At 53.4% G+C, this 19226-nt stretch overlaps 1 protein-coding gene across 1 annotated transcript in view; it reads right to left on the bottom strand.

The window, feature by feature from the left end:
- The window catches only part of THSD4 (thrombospondin type 1 domain containing 4), a 369969-nt gene extending 351253 nt beyond the window's left edge, over positions 1–18716 (bottom strand). Inside the window, exon 1 of the mRNA XM_058665429.1 lies at positions 18589–18716. The gene's annotated coding sequence lies outside the window, so the exon portion shown is untranslated. The remainder of the gene's footprint in view (positions 1–18588) is intronic.
- Positions 18717–19226: the final 510 nt, after the last annotated feature.

The following is a 19226-nucleotide window of genomic DNA, read 5'->3' as shown; positions in this document are numbered from 1 at the left end:
GGGAATTTCTGAACCTTGTCAAGCAAGTTGAGGTGCCAAGGCAGATTACAAACAGCACTTGAAAGCCCAGGATGGGGATGGGGTCTCATGTGGAATGTACCAGAGCCAAGAAAAAATGTACAGCCCAGCTAGGAATGCTAGCTACAGGAAAGCCATGTTACGAGGTGCTCAGGCCACCTGTGAGTGGAGGCAGGGTTTGCCACCTCCATTCAGATCTCCTTCCTCAGGACAAGGAGCTACAGCATGAGAGGATGATGGTGTAGGAGAGAAAAGTCATAGGAATGGGACAAGTCACTTGCAGGGGACAGACCTGAAGCACCCACCACCACTCCAGAAATTCCCCCACGCATCCCTCAGGCCAGGGTTAGAGGCATCCTGAAGACCCCAAGGCACAGCTCTGGGCCAGTGGCTAGGCTGGCAATGCTGCGGGAGGCGGACAAGAGCTTGGGATTTTCAGTGGGGGAACGTCAGTGTGGGATCCAACACGGTGACAGGCGAGGGACGAGATGGGGAAGACTGAGACAACCAGGACAGTGAGGGCTCAGCAGGTCCTATGCACACATGAGATGGGGAATGGCCATAGAGAGCTGGGATGGCATCAGCAAAAAGATGGGACGTCACCAAGGAGTAAAACAGCACAGTCGGCACAGCAACACACAGTGCCCCCAGACGTCAGGCATGGAGCAGTCACCCCCCCACCCCGGTACCCTCAGTAACCTCACCTGCAGAGCAGGCAAACCCTCCTGGCTGGGCAGTAGGGGAGTGACTTGGCTGCTGGAAACACTCTCCAGGTACTGACATCCCCACATATATAGATGATGCATAAAAGAGCAAGGAGAGGCGACACAGTGTTGGGAGCTGCTAGCACACAGCACTGAATCCTGCGTGGACACGTAGAGACTCCCTGGGAAGGAGGCAAGAGAAGCAGCCCAGGAGGCTGGGGCAGAAGCCGAGCCTCTGCCAGGAGGCCAAGTCCTGGGAACACGATGAGTCAAGGGCAGGGAAAGTGGCTCTCTGGGGAAGAGACAGGCAGGACAAGGGGATGAGTGAGTGCCACTGGGCCCTGAAGGACTCTGCTCCACCTCCTCCAGTTCCTCTTCCAGCTGACAGAGCCCCTGGAAGATCCTGGCAGACTCCCAAGAGAAGGATCTGCGCAGCCTCTCACAGCTGGCTTCCAGCAGGCCCAACAGGCACCAGCTCCACCTGCTCCTGCAGGCAGGGGGTCGTCCTCACCCTCCCACAGTGCAATCACCCACCTGAGGGGAACAGGTGCTGCCACCCCTGGGGGAGGGAAGTGACTCAGCAGCCACACACTGGGCAGGCAGCCTCAGCCACACCTGCTGAAGACCTGGAGGCTCCCAGGGAAATATTTCCCGTGATGGTCCTGACCTTGGCACCCATCACACCCCTGCAGCTCATTCCCTACTTGTGAACGTAGGGACCACAGCCCCAGCTCCCAGCATCGGGCAACCTATCATCCTCTGTCCATATCAGGGTGAGAAGGCGCAGAAACCGCTCTCGGAGTGCAGGTGCCACCACAAATCTTCCCAGAGAAAAGTGAGGCTCCATAAGAGCAGGTCCAGGGTGCTATGGGTTCAGGGAGTCAGCCTGAGTTTGGGGAAAGGTGAGTGTGGGATGGGAGACTTCTGGCCCCCACACCAGCCCTCGGTGGCAGCTAACAACATAGCCACACAGGAGACCCCACCCTGGGCACGGGGTACCCTGCTGTTACACATTTCCAATGTCTGCTTGCTCAGCATGCCAGAGGCAGCAGGTACCAGGTCTGGGGTCTCTGTCCTCACACCTTGCAAGAGCCCAGCCTGTCCCGTTTCTTCACAGACATCTGAAGCAGGACCAAGCCCTGAGCAGCCCTCTCCAGCTCCCCTCTGGGGAGATGCCTCAGTGGCAAGGAAAACATCAGGTATGTCCTCACTCACCTGAGGAAATCAGGTAATCAGCACAGATTAGCCAAAGATTTCCACGCACTTTGCATCAATTTCAAGGTCGTTAACATTGGCCTGGTTGCTATTTGTTTTCAAACCTGAAAACCGTTCCCCAGGTAACCAAGAAAAACATGCAAGGGGGGGAACTATCGGGCAGGCAGATATTTGAAGTCGATGAGCCGTTTATTCCTGCTTCCATGCAGTTGGTTTTTCAATCAGAGCTGCAGATCAAAAGCATAACAACCGTTAGAATAAGCCCCAGCTCTTTCCCAGGTCCTAGCGGCTGGGTTATAAACCTGGTTCAGTTTCTTGGGACTTGGAGCTTCAGCCCAGCAGCTGCGTCCCTCTTTACTCCCTCACAACAAGGGGTGTCTTTCCCCAGAGGGTGTTTGGTGTAGCACTGAGATGCCAGCATCCCATTACCAAGTGTCTACTTGGAGTCCTGGCCCTGCTTCCTGATAACACACACCCCGGGAGGAAACAGGTCATTCTCTACTAGTTAAGCCCCACGCGCCCATGTGGGAGAGCGGGCTAGGGTTCCAGGTTCCCGGCCCAGCCAGGCCCTGGATGGTACAGATGCTTAGGAAATGAACTAGCGGAGAGAATCAAGATGGCAGAATAGGGTAAGGACACGTTTATGCGGACAAACATTTAATCAGGATGAAGCAGAGAGGACATATTTCAGGAAATAGGAAGGGACAGAACAACAGCAGAGGGGTACCTGGAGAATGACAGACACAGGAAAGCAGCGGACACAGCGGTGTGGTGTTGCAGAAACTGATACTCCAGCACGGCGATCCAAACTCCACCAGCATCCGGAACGCCACGAGCAAGCGGGTGGGAAGGGACTTTCACTGGGAGCTCGGGTGGTGAACCCAGACAAAGAAATGTCCATTCTGCTGGTCCGTTTGATTTGACCAGGAGCAGAGACAGAGCAGCAGATCTCAGACGGGCAGTGCGAGAACAGAGTGGATTTCACAGCCAAGTCAGCTCCTTAGAGCTGAACTGGGCGCCATTTTGCGAAAGAAGAAAAGGGCAAGGGAAGGGACAGAGCATGCGCTGAGCAGGGAGTGAGCTCATTTCTGTCTCAGTGAACTGCAACAACATGGCATTCTACAGATTCCACCCAGGACAGGTCTGGGTAGCCCTCGGATCTGACGGGCAGCAGATCAAGAACTGTAGTGGTTGTATATCAGGCGCCATTTTGGGCACTGTGGCAATAGCTTTGGGACTGCAGGGGACAATAGTGAACTGCGCATGTGCTGATCTCGCGAGAACTTGCTGAGGTCCGTGATAGCACAGGTCGCACAGGAAATTAATACTGACTCTGGCAGCGTACCGGTCAAAATAGGTCCGTGTGGCACCCAAACCTAAAGTCCAACAGGTTCCGACAAGATCAGCACCACCAACAACCTAATTATATAGGACACCTGGTGTCTCTCTAATCCTGGAACCTGCTCCAACTGAAAGTGGGAGAAAGGTTGCAGTGACAACAGTGCAGCCTCAGCATGGTATCACAGGAGGTGGAGAGTGGTGAGCCAAGAGCTGGGGCTGTGGAGACCACGGTCGAAATCTGACATAAGAACCCAGACCTGGAACTCGCTGGAGGTTGTGGCACAAGTGGCTGCAAGGTAAAAGTTGTGTACCAACCGCAATAAGTAAAATCGCATTGTAGACCTGTGGGTGACAAAGCTTCGAAACCTGCCCCAAGGAATTCAAGGCTCTGCTAACCAGAAGTACAATGAACAAGAGCAAAAGAAGAGACAAAAGCACAATGAATATTACCGAAGACTCCTCTGCAAAGGAGCAAAACCCTATGCCAACCTCAGAGTTAACTGAGGAAGACATCGAGAAAATGGGGGCACACAGAATCCATAAGACTCATTTTAAAGATTCTGATCAACAATGAGAAGCTCATGCAAGAGTTCAAAGAATTTAAGGACGCAATAAAGCAAATCAAGGCTGGTATATCAGAAATTAAGAACACAGTAGAGTAAATTAACAGTACAGTGGAGAGTCTCCAAAATAGAATGAAGAAAGCAGAAGAAAGAATCTCAGAATTGGAAGGTATTTCCGTCATCAGGGGGAAGCAAACAAAAAGCTGGAAGCAGAGCTGGATCAGGCCAAAAAAAGGATTCAAGAATTGAAAGACACTATTAAGAGGCCAAATTTAAGAGTTATGGGAGTCCCAGAAGGTGCAGAAAGAGAAGCTGAGTTTGCAAATGTATTTAATGAAATAATAAAGGAAAATTTCCCTAATCTGGAGAAAGAATTGGGAAACAAGTTCCAGGAGGGACACAGAACTCCCAACAGGCTTGATCAAAAGCGATCTTCACCACGACATATGATAATCAAGCTCTCTTCAATCAAACATAAGGAAAAGATCCTTAAATGTGCACGTGAAAAAAATCAATTGACATATAAAGGAATGCCAATTAAGCTCACAGGAGATCTCTCACAGGAAACTCTACAGGCAAGAAGAGAATGGAGTGACATATTCCAGATTCTAACAGAAAAAAATTGTCGGCCTAGGATAACATATCCAGCAAAGCTTTCTTTTGTCTTTGAAAATGAAATAAAATTCTTCCACAGTAAAGAAAAGCTAAAAGAATTTGCCTCTTCCAAACCTGCCCTACGAATGATACTTCAAGAAGTTCTCTCGACAGAAAAGAGGAATAGCACCTACCAAAACCAAAGGCAAATGTAAAGAACATCCCAGTAAAATGACAACAGAAGACTAAACCAATGAACAACCCATTCTTAAAATGACAGGACCAAAGTAACACCCATGTCTATTAAACTCTGAATGTAAATGGCTTAAGCTCAAGCAAACGTCATAGATTAGTAGACTGGATTAAAAAACAAAACCCATCTGCTTATTGTCTGGAGGAGACACACTTCAACAAAGATCAGCGGAAACTATATCGCATGGGTTTTGTTGTTTTCTGTTGTTTTCATCTCTTCAAAACACTTCCTTCTGATTAAATCATTCAATGTGGCAACATTTTCTTCAAGAAGGTTCTTGATTTTCATTTCTTCAGCTACACATTAGTCATTTAATAGCATGTTATTCAACTTCTTCATGTTGTTAATTTGTTTTTCCTTCCAGATGTTGATTTTGTTTTGTGGCTCTTCATTTAAGGGGATGTATAGTAGCTGTGTAATGGAGACTGTCATATCTAGTAACATGTCATTTAACTTCAGGCATTGTAAATTTCTATTTTTCTTTTTATTGTTGATTTTGTATCATGACTTTTCATTTAAGGGGATGTTTAGTAGCTGTGTAATGGAAACTGTCATATCTAGTAACATGTCAATTAACTTCATGGCATTGTAAATTTCTTCTTTCTATTGTTGATTTTGAATCATGATTTTTCATTTAAGGAGATGTACAGTAGCTGCGAAATTGAGACTAACATTCAGATGTGAGGATATAGTGTGGTATGCATTTCTACTTCCAGACAAAGATGGACTTACAATGAAACTGTTTACTATATCTTGACAATAGGATTCTGGACTCTCTGCCATTGTCTATGCCCGCAATGATGGACATATGACTGAGTATGAAGAACTAAATGTTAGTAATGATATAGAGGAACTGGGGGGGAGGGAACTGGGGAGAGGATAAGGGAATATGAAACTATATTATAAAATAATAACAACAATAATAAAATGTATTAAAAAAATAAAATCACATTTCAAAAAAAAAAAAGGAAATGAACTAGCAGATGGCAGCCATGAGTTTCTCTTCCTTCTACCTTTCAAATACACAACATATATAACCCAAAACATTTTTTAGGATCCAGCACAATAGCCTAGTGGCCAAACCTTCACCTTGCATGTGCCGGGATCCCATATGGGTGCCGGTTCGTGTCCCTGCTGCTCCACTTCATTTACAGTACCTTTTTGTGGCCTGGGAAAGCAGTCAAGGATGGCCCAGAGCTTTGGGGCCCTGCACCTGCGTGGGAGACCCAGAAGAAGCTCTTGGCTCCTGACTTCAGATCAGCTCAGCTCCAACGGTTGCGGCTACTTGGGGAGTGAACCAACGGATTGAAGATCTTTCTCTCTGTATCTCTTTCTTTCTGTATAATTGCCTTTCAAATAAAATAAAATAAATCTTTCTTAAATAAAGAAAAATTTGTTTTAATTGACTTCTAGGATCAGCACTGTGGCATAGTAGATAAAACCACTGCCTGTGATATCAACATGCCAGTTCGTGTCCCGGCTGCCCTACTTCTGATCCAGCTCCCTGTTAATGTGCCTTGGAAAGCAGAGGAGGATGGCTCAAGGCCCGAGGTCCCTGTACCAACGTGGTAGATCTGGAATAAGCTCCTGGGTCCTGGCTTCAGAGATTGGCCCACCTTCAGCTATTGTAACCATTTGGGAAGTGAACCAACAGACAGAAGATCCTCTGTCTACTAGCTCTCTCAAGTTTACCTTTCAAATAAATAAATCTTTTTTTGTTTTTAAATTGACATCTATATTCCTGGTGCCAGCACAGCAGTAGGTGTCAGGGACAACAACAAGACCTCCCATTCTCCCTGCCTTGGCTGGGCTGGGCTATTTATGTAAAGCTCTCACCCAGCCCAGCATCCAAACAGCAGCTTCACTCTTTGGCAGAAGCCACTCATTTGCTCCCAAAATAAATACCGAAGCTGATATTGTCCACCCTGCTACCACAGCCCCCAGATAAGCAACGGCACTGGGATCCAGACCACCTAGAGGGGAGCCAGAGGCACCGGAAATGAGTCCAGCCTTTCAACCACGGACAACTCTCGCCCACACCTTCTGCCAAAAGTAGCCTGTGATCCTGCCCCACAGTTATCAGAGGAAGAGAAACCGGACAGCACAGCTGAGCTCAGCCCGAGACAGAGGCTTTTCTGAAGAGCTGCCCAGGCCTCTTCCCCCGAGACGTTGATGCATTTCATTCCAAAGGCAACACAGGCTCCTGCCACCCTGGCCACACACGAGCACCCACAGACCAACTGGCAGCCTGGGCCCAGGCCTTCTTGCCTCTTGCACCCTGGCAACCACCTTCATACACCTGTGCGCAACCCCAGGTGCATCGGGGGAGGGAGAGGGCCATACACAAAACCAAGCATTGCGTCCAGTTGCAATTAGAGCCAACTGGGACTCAGTGCCAACTGCAGCACAGCTAGAGGGAAAAGCTAAACAGTATGGAGACCAGCACAGAGAATGGCCGCTATCACTCACCACCTCGCAATCCACATCTCATTGCTTCCTGGGCATGACTCTTAGACACATCACCTGCACATGTTACACATGAGGTTTCTGCCAAGACAAAATTCCACATTCGGTTCAGTTGTCTAGTTTCAGGAGCTGGCGTTGTGGCTCAGTTCAAAGTCAGTAGCCAGGAGCTCCTTCCAGGCTTCTCACATGCATTACAGGGGCTCACATGCTTGAACAATCTTCCACTGCTTCCCCCAGCTGCTTTAGCAGGGAACTAGCTCGGAAGTGGAGCAGCCAGGACTCGAACCACAGAACCTGTGTGGGATGCTGACACTGCAGGCGACAGCTTAGCCTGCTGCACCACAATGGCAGCCCCCAGAAAGACCACTTTAGAAAAAAAAACGAACATCAACAAAAATTGGTGAGGAGAGAGAAGAAAAGGAAGTGTTCTGAGCCTGCTGTGATAGGAACAGCATCAGTGAAGCCGCCGTGGAAGGAGGCTCCTCCTCCAGCTACAGACGAAACTGCTCCAGGATTTACAAATCCCACTGCATCGCGGATGACCTGAAGCGGGTTTGTGACAGAGCCACCTGCACCCACATGGGGTGCTGTCCACAACAGCCGAGGGAGGGTGTCACCCTGGGTGTCCCCCAGCAGCCATACGGGTGAACACAATGTGGCACAAGAGCTCTGCCAGGTGACCAGGAAGAGGGCACAGGCAGACACACTAAAGCGGGGACACAAAGACGGCATGTTATCATTTCTCTGTGGCACCTAAAGCCATCCATAACACTGGGAAAACACAACCACACTCACTAGAGAGAGTGAGAGAGAGAGAGAGAGCGAGAAGCCTGGTCCTGGGGGTAGGAGGAAGATAGGAGTGCCTGGATTCCAAGTCTTTGCAGAAATAGTCGGGTTAATGAGGCCTGTTGTTTGACACAGTGAATGTAGGTAACAGCAGCGCGTGCACATTTCAGAGCCACTCAGAGTATAAATGCCAGGCGTTCTCTCTACACAACTAAAACGTGCGGGCTGGAGTCACGGCACAGCACAGGAAGCCACCAATGCAGCTTCAACATTCCATGCGGACATTCGTTCAGGCCCCAGCTACGCCACTTCCTAACGCACCTGACAGAACAGCAAAAATGGACCAAGTGTTTGGGCCTCCACGCCCACATGAGAGATCCCGGCCATTGCCTCCATATGGGGAGTAAACTCCTTTCTCTCTCTCTCTCTGCCTCTCCTTGCATGTAAATCTGCCTTTCAAATTACTAAATCAAAATTCAAACATAACACCTACAAGTTTTTAAAAATTAACTGAAATTTCCCCTCTGCCTCTGGGTATTTTCCATTTCTCTGTCGAGGTCTGCTGCCTATCTGTTTGATCGCTTACATCACTGCCCGTGGAAACGATTGTAAAAGACTTGGCTGGAGAATCCTCACTTCTGTCACCTGGGTGTCAGCCTCCCTGCCGGCTGTTGTTTCATTGACTCTCAGATCTCCCTGGTCTTCCTGTCAGTGGGGGGGGATTTTTCCACTGCAAACTGGGCATCTGGGGTCTTGCTTAAGCCCTCCCTCTCACCATGTTGCTGACATAGCAGGGAGCAGTCTCAAAATCCTCTGGTCTCCCACTTGGGAACGCAGATGACTACAGACACCAGAGGGGACTGGATGCCCATGCCATTAGCTTCGAGACCACTGTCCACAGACCAAGGAGTTCCTGGCACACAGGAGGGTCCCAGTAGGCAAAGGACAGTCCTGCTCGCCACTTGCAGGCAGGCTCTCCACCCAGAGGCAGGCCTCATCCTCCCTCAGATGTGGAGCCTCGCTCCGACACCCAAAAAGGAGTTCCCTCTTCAGCAGCAACAAGCCGGACACCCCCTTGGCAAGCTGCTCTCTGACAATCTGTTTGCATGTGAAAAAAACTGGTGATTTCACTGTCTGTGGTAAACTCCCAGCAACAATCTCAAGGGGGCTCAGCCTGCGTGGGGGGGCCAACCTAGGACGCTGGGACTCCTGAGTGGGGAGTGGCGGAAAGGCAAGAGATGAGCAACAGCAGGTCCCAAGTGCACCAAGTGCCAGCCACAGCACAGAGGCAGGGCTTTCTCTATCCAATCTTGTGCCAGGACCAAGTCCTCCACACCACATGACCACAGCATACACAGAACTACTCCTCCCACACCCCAACCCACAGGTTCCCAGTTCGTGTGCTAAACCACATCACGGGTACACACAGCCCACACTCAACCTCCTGCACACCTGATTCAGCTCTGCACTCCCCATCGTCCCTCACTGCACCCTCATTTTACCGACCACGGCTGAGATCCCGAGACAAGGCGCTGATCGTGCAGCCCACGGTCCTGAAAGTTCACAGCCTGAGACTGGGGCGGGGAAAAAAGGGAAGCCAACACAGTCCAGCCATCCCACGAGGTCAGAGGATGATGATGGTGGTGGACCACCTGTGCTGAGAGTTCAATGACGTGTGAGTGGACGTCACCCGGTACTATTTAGGGAATGATAAGGGAAAATTGTGCACACGGTCGATAAGGATGCAATGTTTTTCCAAATGATTTTATGCCCTGGTTGGCTGAGAGTGGAGTCCACACACACAGAGGCCAACTCCATTACTGAAGTCAGCGGATGCTGGAATTGTGAAACAGTGTGATTTGCACACCTTATTCCATCAGAGTAACTGCTTGAGGAATCACAACTTGTGTCAAAGTAATCATGTATGCGAGTGCCACCTGGGCTAATAAACACCACCCCTGATCCTTTTTCTTTTCTTTTTTTTTTTTTTTTAATAATTTTTGTATTTGGAAGTCAGAATGAGTAAGCAAAAGAGAGATCTTCCACCTGCTGGCTCACTCCCTAGGTGACCACAACTGCCAGGGCCGAGCCAGGCTGAAGTCAGGAGGCAGGAGCTCCTTCCAGGTCTGCCAGGTAGGTAACAGAGGGGCCATGAGCAGGGGATAGATCAGAACTGGAGCAGCCAGGACTCACATGCACCAGAGCCCATGCAGGATGTGGGCACTGCAGGTGGCAGCTTTCCCACAATGTCAGCCCCCGACACCCAGGATCTTTTGAGATTTGTGAATTAGAACCTACGGAAACATAATGAGGAAACTCAGGGACTGCTGCGCTATTCTTATGTGTGCAATTTAAAACGACGGCCAAATATCATAACCATCTGGACCAGGGGTCAGCCAACTCTAGGCCCTAAGCCAAACCTGACCTGCTGCCTCCTTCTCTCTCCAGGGGCTGAGCAAACCAGAAGTACACCCTGTGGCAGGCACAGATGCTATGAATTTAAACAGCAACACTGACAGGCAAACTCAGAGGGGACCCCAGCCCTGGCCCCTGAACCACGTGGATCCACATGTTGTCTGTGGCTCCCCTGGCAGTACAAAGGCTCAGCAGCCCCAGGGTCCACCACAGAACTGCAATGCTATAATGGCTATGCTGGTGACACCAGCTAGGAGGTTTTCGTGGACCAGAGAACCCAAAAAGGTCAAGGCCAGGCCAGGCTCACACCCAGTGTCCCGTTCATCTCGTGAGGTGCTCTGAATCATAAGAAATTGAGAACTACCCTCCCATTCAACACAGGGGCTCTCCACACTGCTCCCACCAGGATGTAGGGATGTCCCCAACTCACACCCCAGTCTCAGGTGCTACCCAAACCCGCTGGAATGAACTCCATCCACAAGCTGCCTCCTCGAATGCTGACACCGATGTAAATCCACCTCACAGACGGAGGCTGTCCAGCACTCCACGGGGTCGGGAGGGGAGGGACAGGGTCTGGGCACAGCAGACTCCAAAAGCGGTCCACAGACACAAGCGAACGCATGGATGGCTGTTCCTGTTGAGATCCAAACAGAGCACAGTGGCCAGTCTCTTGCACGATCACAACCCAGACATTCTCCAAAGGAATCCACCAGCGGGGACACAATTTGCACCTCCTACACTGTGTGCTACAAGCAAGCCGTCGGCTCCTCCCAGCTGCAGGACCCTCCCTTCTGAGCCCGCGGGGACGAAGGACAAGGACAGGATGCAGAAGGTGGCGCACAGGTCGTATGCTTCCCCAGGGGTGCTGGTGGGGTCTCCCGCTGCCCCCTATCTAATCAGCTCTGTGTTATTAAGACAGCTAAAGCTTTGGACCTGGTGACTGCAGGTCCTGGAGCCATGCATGTCAAGCAAAACAGGCGACCAGGAATGAAAAAAAACGGCAAATCAACAGTTCTGGGGTGGGGAAGGCAGGGCTAGCTTAAGAGCAAGAGAAAGCTCTCATGGCTAAGAACAGAGTGGCAAGTGACAAAGTGATCATAGTGCCTAAGACATGGGGACTACAGTAAGATTCAACATGGGGAAATGCTCACATAAAATTCTTACTTGGTGAGCAAAATAAATGTGACACCGTAGGTCTAGTGTGGTGGCCTAATGGACTATCCTCCGTTCACTGGTGCCAGCATTCCATATGGGTGCTGATTTATGACCTGGCCGCTCTACTTCCTGATGCTCCAGTTCCCTGCTTATGTCCTAAGAAAGTAACCAAGGGTGGCTCAAGTTATTGGGCTCCTGCACCCTTGTGGGAGACTCAGGAGAAGTTCTTGGCTCCCAGTCTTTGGACGGGTCCAGTACTGCCGTTATAGTCACCTGGAGAATGATTCTCTCTCTCTCTCTCTCTCTCTCTCTCTCTCTCTCTCTCTCTCTGACTTTCCAAATAAAATAAATCTTTTTAAAAATAGTATGCATATGGAGCCTGGGACGATGGCCCAATGGCTGAATACTGGCCTTGTATGTGCCGGGATCTCAAGTGGGTGCCGGTTCATGTCCCAGCTGTTCCATGTCCCATTCAACTCCCTGCTTGTGGTCTGAGAAAGCAGGATGGCCCAAAGTCTTGGAATCCTACACCCAGGTGGGAGATAGAGAGGAAGCTCCCGGCTTTGGATCAGCTCAGCTCTGGCCATTGTGACCACTTGCGGAGTGAACTAGCAGATGGAGGATCTTTCTATCTCAACGTTCTGTCTGTAGAACCTCTGTTTTCAATGGAAATAAACAGATCTTTAAAAAAATATAAACAGTGTGCATATGCTACACAAAAACATAAGCAGGTGGCCCAGCATTGTGGCACAGTGGGTTAAGCCATCACTTGTGATGCTGGCATCCCATAACTGAGCACCAGTCGAAGACACAGTTATTCCGTTTCTAATCTGGCTCCCTGCTAATGCACCTCAGAGGGCAGTGAGTGATGGCCCAAGGACCACGAGGGAGATCCTGGCATAGCCCTGGCTGTTGTGGCCCTTTGGGAGAGAAAAGCGGCAGATGGAAGATTTCGTTTTTTCCGTGTATGTGTGTGTGTGTTTACCTTTCAAATAAACAGTAAGTAAACCTGAGACAAAAGCATGAATGGTGCCAAACAGAAGACAGCCTCACCCTGTGCTGTGGGTGCCAGGTACGTGTGCCCACAGGTGAGATGGGAGTAGAAAGAGTAAGAAAGGCTTTTATCACCGAAGCTGCCACTAATCCAGACATTCAATCCTCCCTCCAACACCCACGAAGGAATCTTCAAAATGCTCGTGGAACCGTGTGCACACAGATGAAAACAAACGCATCCCATCCTGCAGCTCTGTTCTGCACAGGCATCCAGGAGCATCCTCATACTGGCCATGGGAGGTGGGATTCCAGCGCCTGACCCTCTCGGAGCCTCGGTCTTTAGGGTAGCAGAACAGAAATCACAGCAGCTGTTGCGTGGGAGACCGCTGGGACAATTCAATGAACAAACACAGGTGAATTGATGATCCCCAGGAACAAAGCTCCTTGAATGGTACCCAGAAGGGCCTTGGAACCGGTCTGGGCACCAACCAACACACAGCTAACATCAGGCAGGGACACAGCTTGCACTGAAAATCCTGCAAATACTCGCACTGGTGTTAAACTCTCCACGGAGCCTGGAAGCAGCCTCCTGCTCATCAGCTACAGAAGAAAGACACAATGGAACCCAGGGGGACCAAGAGAGGGGGCAGAGCTGGGCCTGGTGTCCCCAAGAGGCCATGTCCACAGCTCCAGCCTCATGTCTTCTCCACCTCCAACATCTTGCGCTGGTGGCTGCTGGGCCACTACAGAGCAGGCAGACAGCACAGCAAATATGGAAGGATCTGAGCCCCTAGGCACTGAGCTGTCCAACCAACCTGCTGGAGGACCTACCTTCCAAAGTATGGGGGCAGGGGCCGGGGCTGAGGCTGGGGCAGGGGTGGGGGTGGGGGCTGAGATTGGGGCGGGGGCAAGGTTAGGGGCTGGGGCCTGGAGCAGGGACTGGGCAGGGGCTGGGGCAGGGACTGAGGGGCAGGGACTGGGGCAGGGAGCAGGGATTGGAGCAGGGGCTGGGGCAGGGACTGAGGCTGGGGCAGGGACTGGGGCAGGGAGCAGGGACTGTGGCAGGGACAGAGGCTGGGGCACGGGTTGGGGCTGGAGCTGGGGCAGGGGCTGGGGCAGGGGCTGGGGCAGGGGCAGAGGCTGGGGTGGGTCCTGTAATCAACAAGGCAGCTGGAGGCGGCAGCAGCAAGAGGGGCTGGTGGGACTAGAATTCCAGGCATATGCAATGCAGGGCAAGGGTCAAAGGAATGAGATCCATCACAGAGCAAGCAAGCTCCACTACCCCCACTACACCACGGGATTCACCCAAAGCAAGCTGCAGGCCCTGGAAGACAAGTTGTATGCATCCTCCCAAAGTAGACCACCCACCCCTGGCCTCAGAGTTAAGCCATGCGGGTAAGAACGCACAACACTACTCCAGCAGCCCCAGTCAATGTGGGATGTCATCACCCCCCCTTCCCGCCTGCAAGCCAACTGCAGCAACCCACTGGGAGTGTGGGTAGCACTGAAGGGGACATGGGGGTGGGAGGAGGCTGCACAAGCAGTCCCCTTGAGGGATGATGACCTTGCGATCTGCAAGGGGACCAGGAAGGAGCCCAGAAAGAAAGTAGGCAGCGACCTCCCCCCCACCCCTCTCTCAAATACACACACACACACAGCTCTCCATGTGTTTTCGGAGGACGTTCACCAACCCTTTTCCGTCTCCTGGTAAGACAGAGAGAAGGCGTTGGTGGGACAGCACTCCTATCATAAATCAAAGGCCAGCCCTGGGGGTTAACATCTCATTTCCTCTCCTTTCAAGCCCTAATCTCCACCCACAGCTGGGAGCATTCCAGGCCCACCTGGAGCAGGTCAAGACTGGAGCTCCAGCTGCCCTCCACTCCCTGGCAGCAGATCAGATGGGCAGCCTGGAAGCCCAAGCTCTCGCTGCCAGCCAGGCCTCTCAGGCAGGCAGCCAAGGTCCGAGAGGACGGGGCCGGCTGCATGCTGCCACCCTTCTGGGACAAGACACCACAGCACAAGCCTGGCTGACTGCCCCGACCGGCAGGCCCAGGCCCACACACTGCCCAGGAAGCAGAGGTGGTCGGCTTCAGAGAGAGTCCCGGAGAAGATGCTCAGAGAAACAAGACCAGCTGGACGGATGGCTTCAATGCAAGGGATGGCTGAGTCCTGCCCACAGGCTGTTCCTGGGAGATGCGATAGAAAATTGAGGACAGGGAGTAGGAAGGAATCCCTGGATCGGAGGACACAGGGGAGGATAAATACATTGTCAATAGCAAGACACAGGTGGGAGTTCCAGGACCAGTTTTGAGGTAAGATGTCATGATTCAGCCCTTCAAATAGACAATGAACCCCTGGACTCCAGGGTTTTTCTATAGGACAAAGAGCCCTGATGGGACAGGAAGTATCACCCGCCAGGCTCAGAACACACATGGAACACATGGGACAGGCAATGACATCCACTAAGCTCAGAACACACGGGACAGGCAGTGTCACCCACCAGGCTCGAACACACATAGGACAGACAGTGACACCCACCAGGCTCAGAGTATATCTAGGATGGGAACCAATATCAGGCCCCTAATGTTCCAAGCTAAATTCTGGGCAGACACCTGCACTGCTCCTCAAACCATTTCCCCAGGTTTTGACTGACACTTGGGGAAACAAGTTTAGATGCGCGGGGTCAGTGACCTGCTAAATGAAGAATATCAATCCACAGCCAGACCACACTTGGGGACAGTAGCTGGGCTTTTCATGCCTGGATGGAGGGAGCAGTTCGCATGGCACACCTTTGGACAGAGGACATTTCTTCAGTTTCTGGAACCCTCCAGCCTTCCTGCAGCACAGCTCAAGCCCTGAGGAGTGTCACAGCAGAGCAGAGGGGAGGCGTGGAAAGCCCAGAGCCATCGGGCTCAGGGATGGGAGTTCTCAGACCCCCTGACTCATGGAGAGGTCTCTGTTCCTGGCCTCAGCCACCCTTCACAGTCTGTTCACTCCTGGAGTCAAGGCCAAGATCGGCAAGGAAGGGGCCACCTGTGCTACAGTGGCGTGTTCCTACAGCTCCTGTCACAGGACCCACATGTAAAGCCCGGGGCAGTGATCAGCCAACTTGAGTGCCGTGCCTCACCCCAGAACCAGCATTGCCTCCACCAGATCCCCCACCATGCCTCAGATATTCTACAGACAGTCCTTGTAAAAGAAACAGAGCCAAGATAATAGCACCAGAATTACAGAAGGGAGGTCCTGAGACCCCAGGCAAATCAGCGGACCTCTCTGCCCTATAAGATGCACTGATGTATATGTTAAAGGGTGGTACAACCAGTGCTCAAAAAAAATGAGGCCAAGATGTCAGCCAGGGAGAACATGGGTTAAACAACTCCAGACGGCAACTCCTCAGCCTCAGCTCCCAGGTCCCACAAGGGAAGAGGGAGAACAGTACCCAAGAGGAGGAGGACACAAGGGAAGCGCCCCCCCCACCCCGATCCCTGGCAACCTGGGGTCTGTCTCAACTGCCCTTCTTGGATTCCCAGCCAGCATTACACCTGTGCCAGCTCCCAGGGGAACTGTCTGCCACCATTCCCACAAAAGGCTCTCACTAAGCTACACACAGGTTCCCTTTCTCTCTGTCTCAGCAGAGAAACACCACAAATCTGCAGGCACACACAAAGCAGCAGAAAAGGTGGCAGAGAGCGAAAAGGAGGAAGAAGAAGAGGGGGGAGATGATGAGTCACCTGCTTCCAAGGCCTGTGGTGCTTGCCCTGCCTGCCCTGGAGGTGTCAGGGAAACTGCACAGCCAGGACTCCCCAGGGTGGAGGCTTGCCCCTTTGGGCACCTGCACAATGGGTGCAGAGGATGCCAAGGGGGCAGACGGGTGACAGGCAGATGAGCAGAGGGTAAGGGTACCTCGTTGAACTGGGGGACAGGAGCCAGAGCAGAGGGCAGGCAACTCCAGGAGAAATGGGCAAAGGAAGATGTCACACAAGGAAGAACCAACACAGCAAGTTGAATTAGCCCATAGAAAGCGAGTAGGGGTAGACCTTCGCACAGCCCCCCTCCCCTCTCCCCTCTCCCACCCATCTCCTTGGGCACCCAAGCTCAGACACTATGTTCTGGGTCCTCCATCATTTATGTTCTGAGTGCACATGTGCACACACACACACACATGCACACACCTTGCATCAATTCCTTCTTACTCTCCCCAGGGGCCATCTGTCCCCTGCTGTCTGTGAACTCCATGAGAGAGGAGGATGTCCAGCTCATGATGGAAGCCCCAACTTGGTGCTCACCATATGGACGGTCACAAATCCCCTATAAAACAGTGAACTGGAAACGAGTGCTGGGGCGCCACTTCGGGAGTGGGGCAATGCGGTGAACTCAGAACTTGAGGCATATTCATCTGTCAGCATGAAGGATGACGGATTGAGATCAGGCCAGCGCCTCCTGGCCGGAGGAGAGCCGGGAGGAGCGATGATTACTGTAATCTGGACAGGGCTTTGGGCTCAGGGCAGCAGGGAAACGGAGAGAGACACATAATTCCCTGAGATATCGCACAAGAATGTGGAAAGGACTTTGTGATGAATGAGCTATAAACGCAGGGGCCGCGACAGGCCTGCCGAAGCACTGGAACGCACCGGGAATGGTGGCCAGCGGCCAGCCTCTCTGTAGGACTGCAGTCACACCAAACAAACCTCCAAGTCAAAATCTGCAACCGTCACCTTAACCCCCATCCCAAACTGGGCTGTCACTCACAAGTTATGTCCTCACAGGACAAAGGATACTGCAAACAACGTGGGCCCACCCAGGGGCGCTGCCACCCCTGGGCAGGGGTGAAAGGGGTTAAGTGTTATCTCCAGTCTGCCCCCATCACTCAGATTCATTCTCCCTGCCCCCATCCCTGCAGAAGCTGCGGGGTCTCCCATTTGTTCCTTCCCATTTATTTGGGGGCTAGAATTTTTGTTGTTGCTGTTTTCTAAAGGAACTCAACGGCGGTGCCAACAAAAAACCCATAGGCACTGAGTCGTCCTGTATGGAAACCACATTGTTTCCAAGTCGGCCTCGCAGGATGGGGAGAGACCCTGCGGGACCAGTGGAAAGCGCGCAGATGCGCAGGAACCCGCGGCAGGAGGAGCTGTGATGTTTCTCCACCCGCGCCTGGGGCGCACCGGCGTTGGCAGCCACGACCTCGCCTCCCACGGCCGCTGCTCCTGCCGGGAACCGCAACGGGCATCCCAGCAGCCGCTGCACTAACCGGGGCGCGAGACTTCAGTTCCTGTGCCCGTCAGGGGCGAAGAAGGGGCAGGACCTCACAGCGCGCGCCCCTGGACCCGCGCGGCTCTGGAAGGAGCGAGCGAGGCCTTCAGAACCCGCCAGCCGCACTAACTCCGCGGCGAGGCGGGCCAGAGAGCGCGTGGACTCGTCCCCTTTAAACCGCTCCCTCCAGTAAGTCAGCACTGAGGCGAACTCAAAAATGCAAAACTTCACTCCCACGTCGCTACAGCGCCAAGGTGAGCGACTTGCGCCAAAGCCAGTTCTGTCTGCAAACGCGCCAAGCAGACGTACGTCAGGTCCAAGCTGGAGGGACCAGCCCATCCTTTCGCTAGGACTCCGGGAGGAGTGCGCTAGGCTCAGAGGCCGCACACACGCTCCCCACCGAGGCCGCAGGCCACGCGACGGGGGGCAGCGCTCGACAGGGACCAACCCGTTCCTGCCCCCCCATCCCCGCCCCATCCCCGCCCCGGAGGAGCCGAGGCTCGCTGAGGCGGGACGCACGGGCTGCGGCGCAGGGGCAAAGGCGGGGGCACTCCAGACGGGGGCGCAGGACCTGGAGGGCGGCGCGCGCGGGCCGGGCACAGGGGGCGCGCTCGCCAGGTCCTCTCCCGCCCGAGGACAGCCGAGGGCCACTGCCTGCTGTGCCCCCGAGTCGGGACTGCGAGCGGCGAGAGCCGGAGGCCGGAGCAGGGCAGGAGGGAGAAGGAGGCGCAGCGTCGCGAGTCCGGACACACACACCCCTTTCCCCGGTTCCCGGCCCCCGCTGCTCGGCGAGAAGGAGGATGCAGGGCGCAGGCCGGGCGCGCCGTCTGCTCACCTGGCGTCCGCGTCCGGGGCCGCCGCCGCGCCCCGCGTGGTCCCCGCCGCCGGCAGCCCCGCGCCCCGGTCCGCGTCGGGTTGAGGGTGCCTCAGGATCGGGTTCGCGATCCCAGGGCGCCAGCCCCGCCCCGCGCCCCGCCCCCGCGCCCCCCAACCTGCGCCCCCTGGCGGTGCCGGGGAGGCCGGGCCGGGGCTGAGGCCGCGGTGGCGCTGGGGGCGCCCTGTGGGATCTCGCTACTGACGCCGGGGGCCGCGGTGGGATGGAAGCCGCCGCTGCGCCCCACTCCGGGTCTGTGGCTCCTGAAAGGGTTGTGCTGGTTGTAAGGTAGAACCTGATGTTAGGAGCTGCGGGTGTAGGTAGTGACTGCAAGAAAGCATCCCCAGTCGGTTGTCGCGGGGGCCAGCCTGGCCTGTCTGGCACTTTGGAGGAGGTGTCCCGAGTTTTCCCAAGATACCGGTCTCCGTGGCAGCCTCGCCTAGGCAGGTGCGCAGGTGGGAGAGGCACCCAACAAGCCCCTGGGGTCAGGCGGTGCCAGGAGCAGAGCAGGGGCAGGCAGGTGCACGCTGGAAGAGAAGAGAAAGCAACACTGCCGCGGCCTGGACAGTGCGCACGCCCAGAGCCAGGTGATGGTGGTG

The sequence above is a fragment of the Ochotona princeps genome, chromosome 6, assembly GCF_030435755.1.
Source record: "Ochotona princeps isolate mOchPri1 chromosome 6, mOchPri1.hap1, whole genome shotgun sequence".
In the NCBI taxonomy this organism is placed as follows: Eukaryota; Metazoa; Chordata; class Mammalia; order Lagomorpha; family Ochotonidae; genus Ochotona; species Ochotona princeps.
This window is presented reverse-complemented; position numbering and strand designations above follow the sequence as displayed.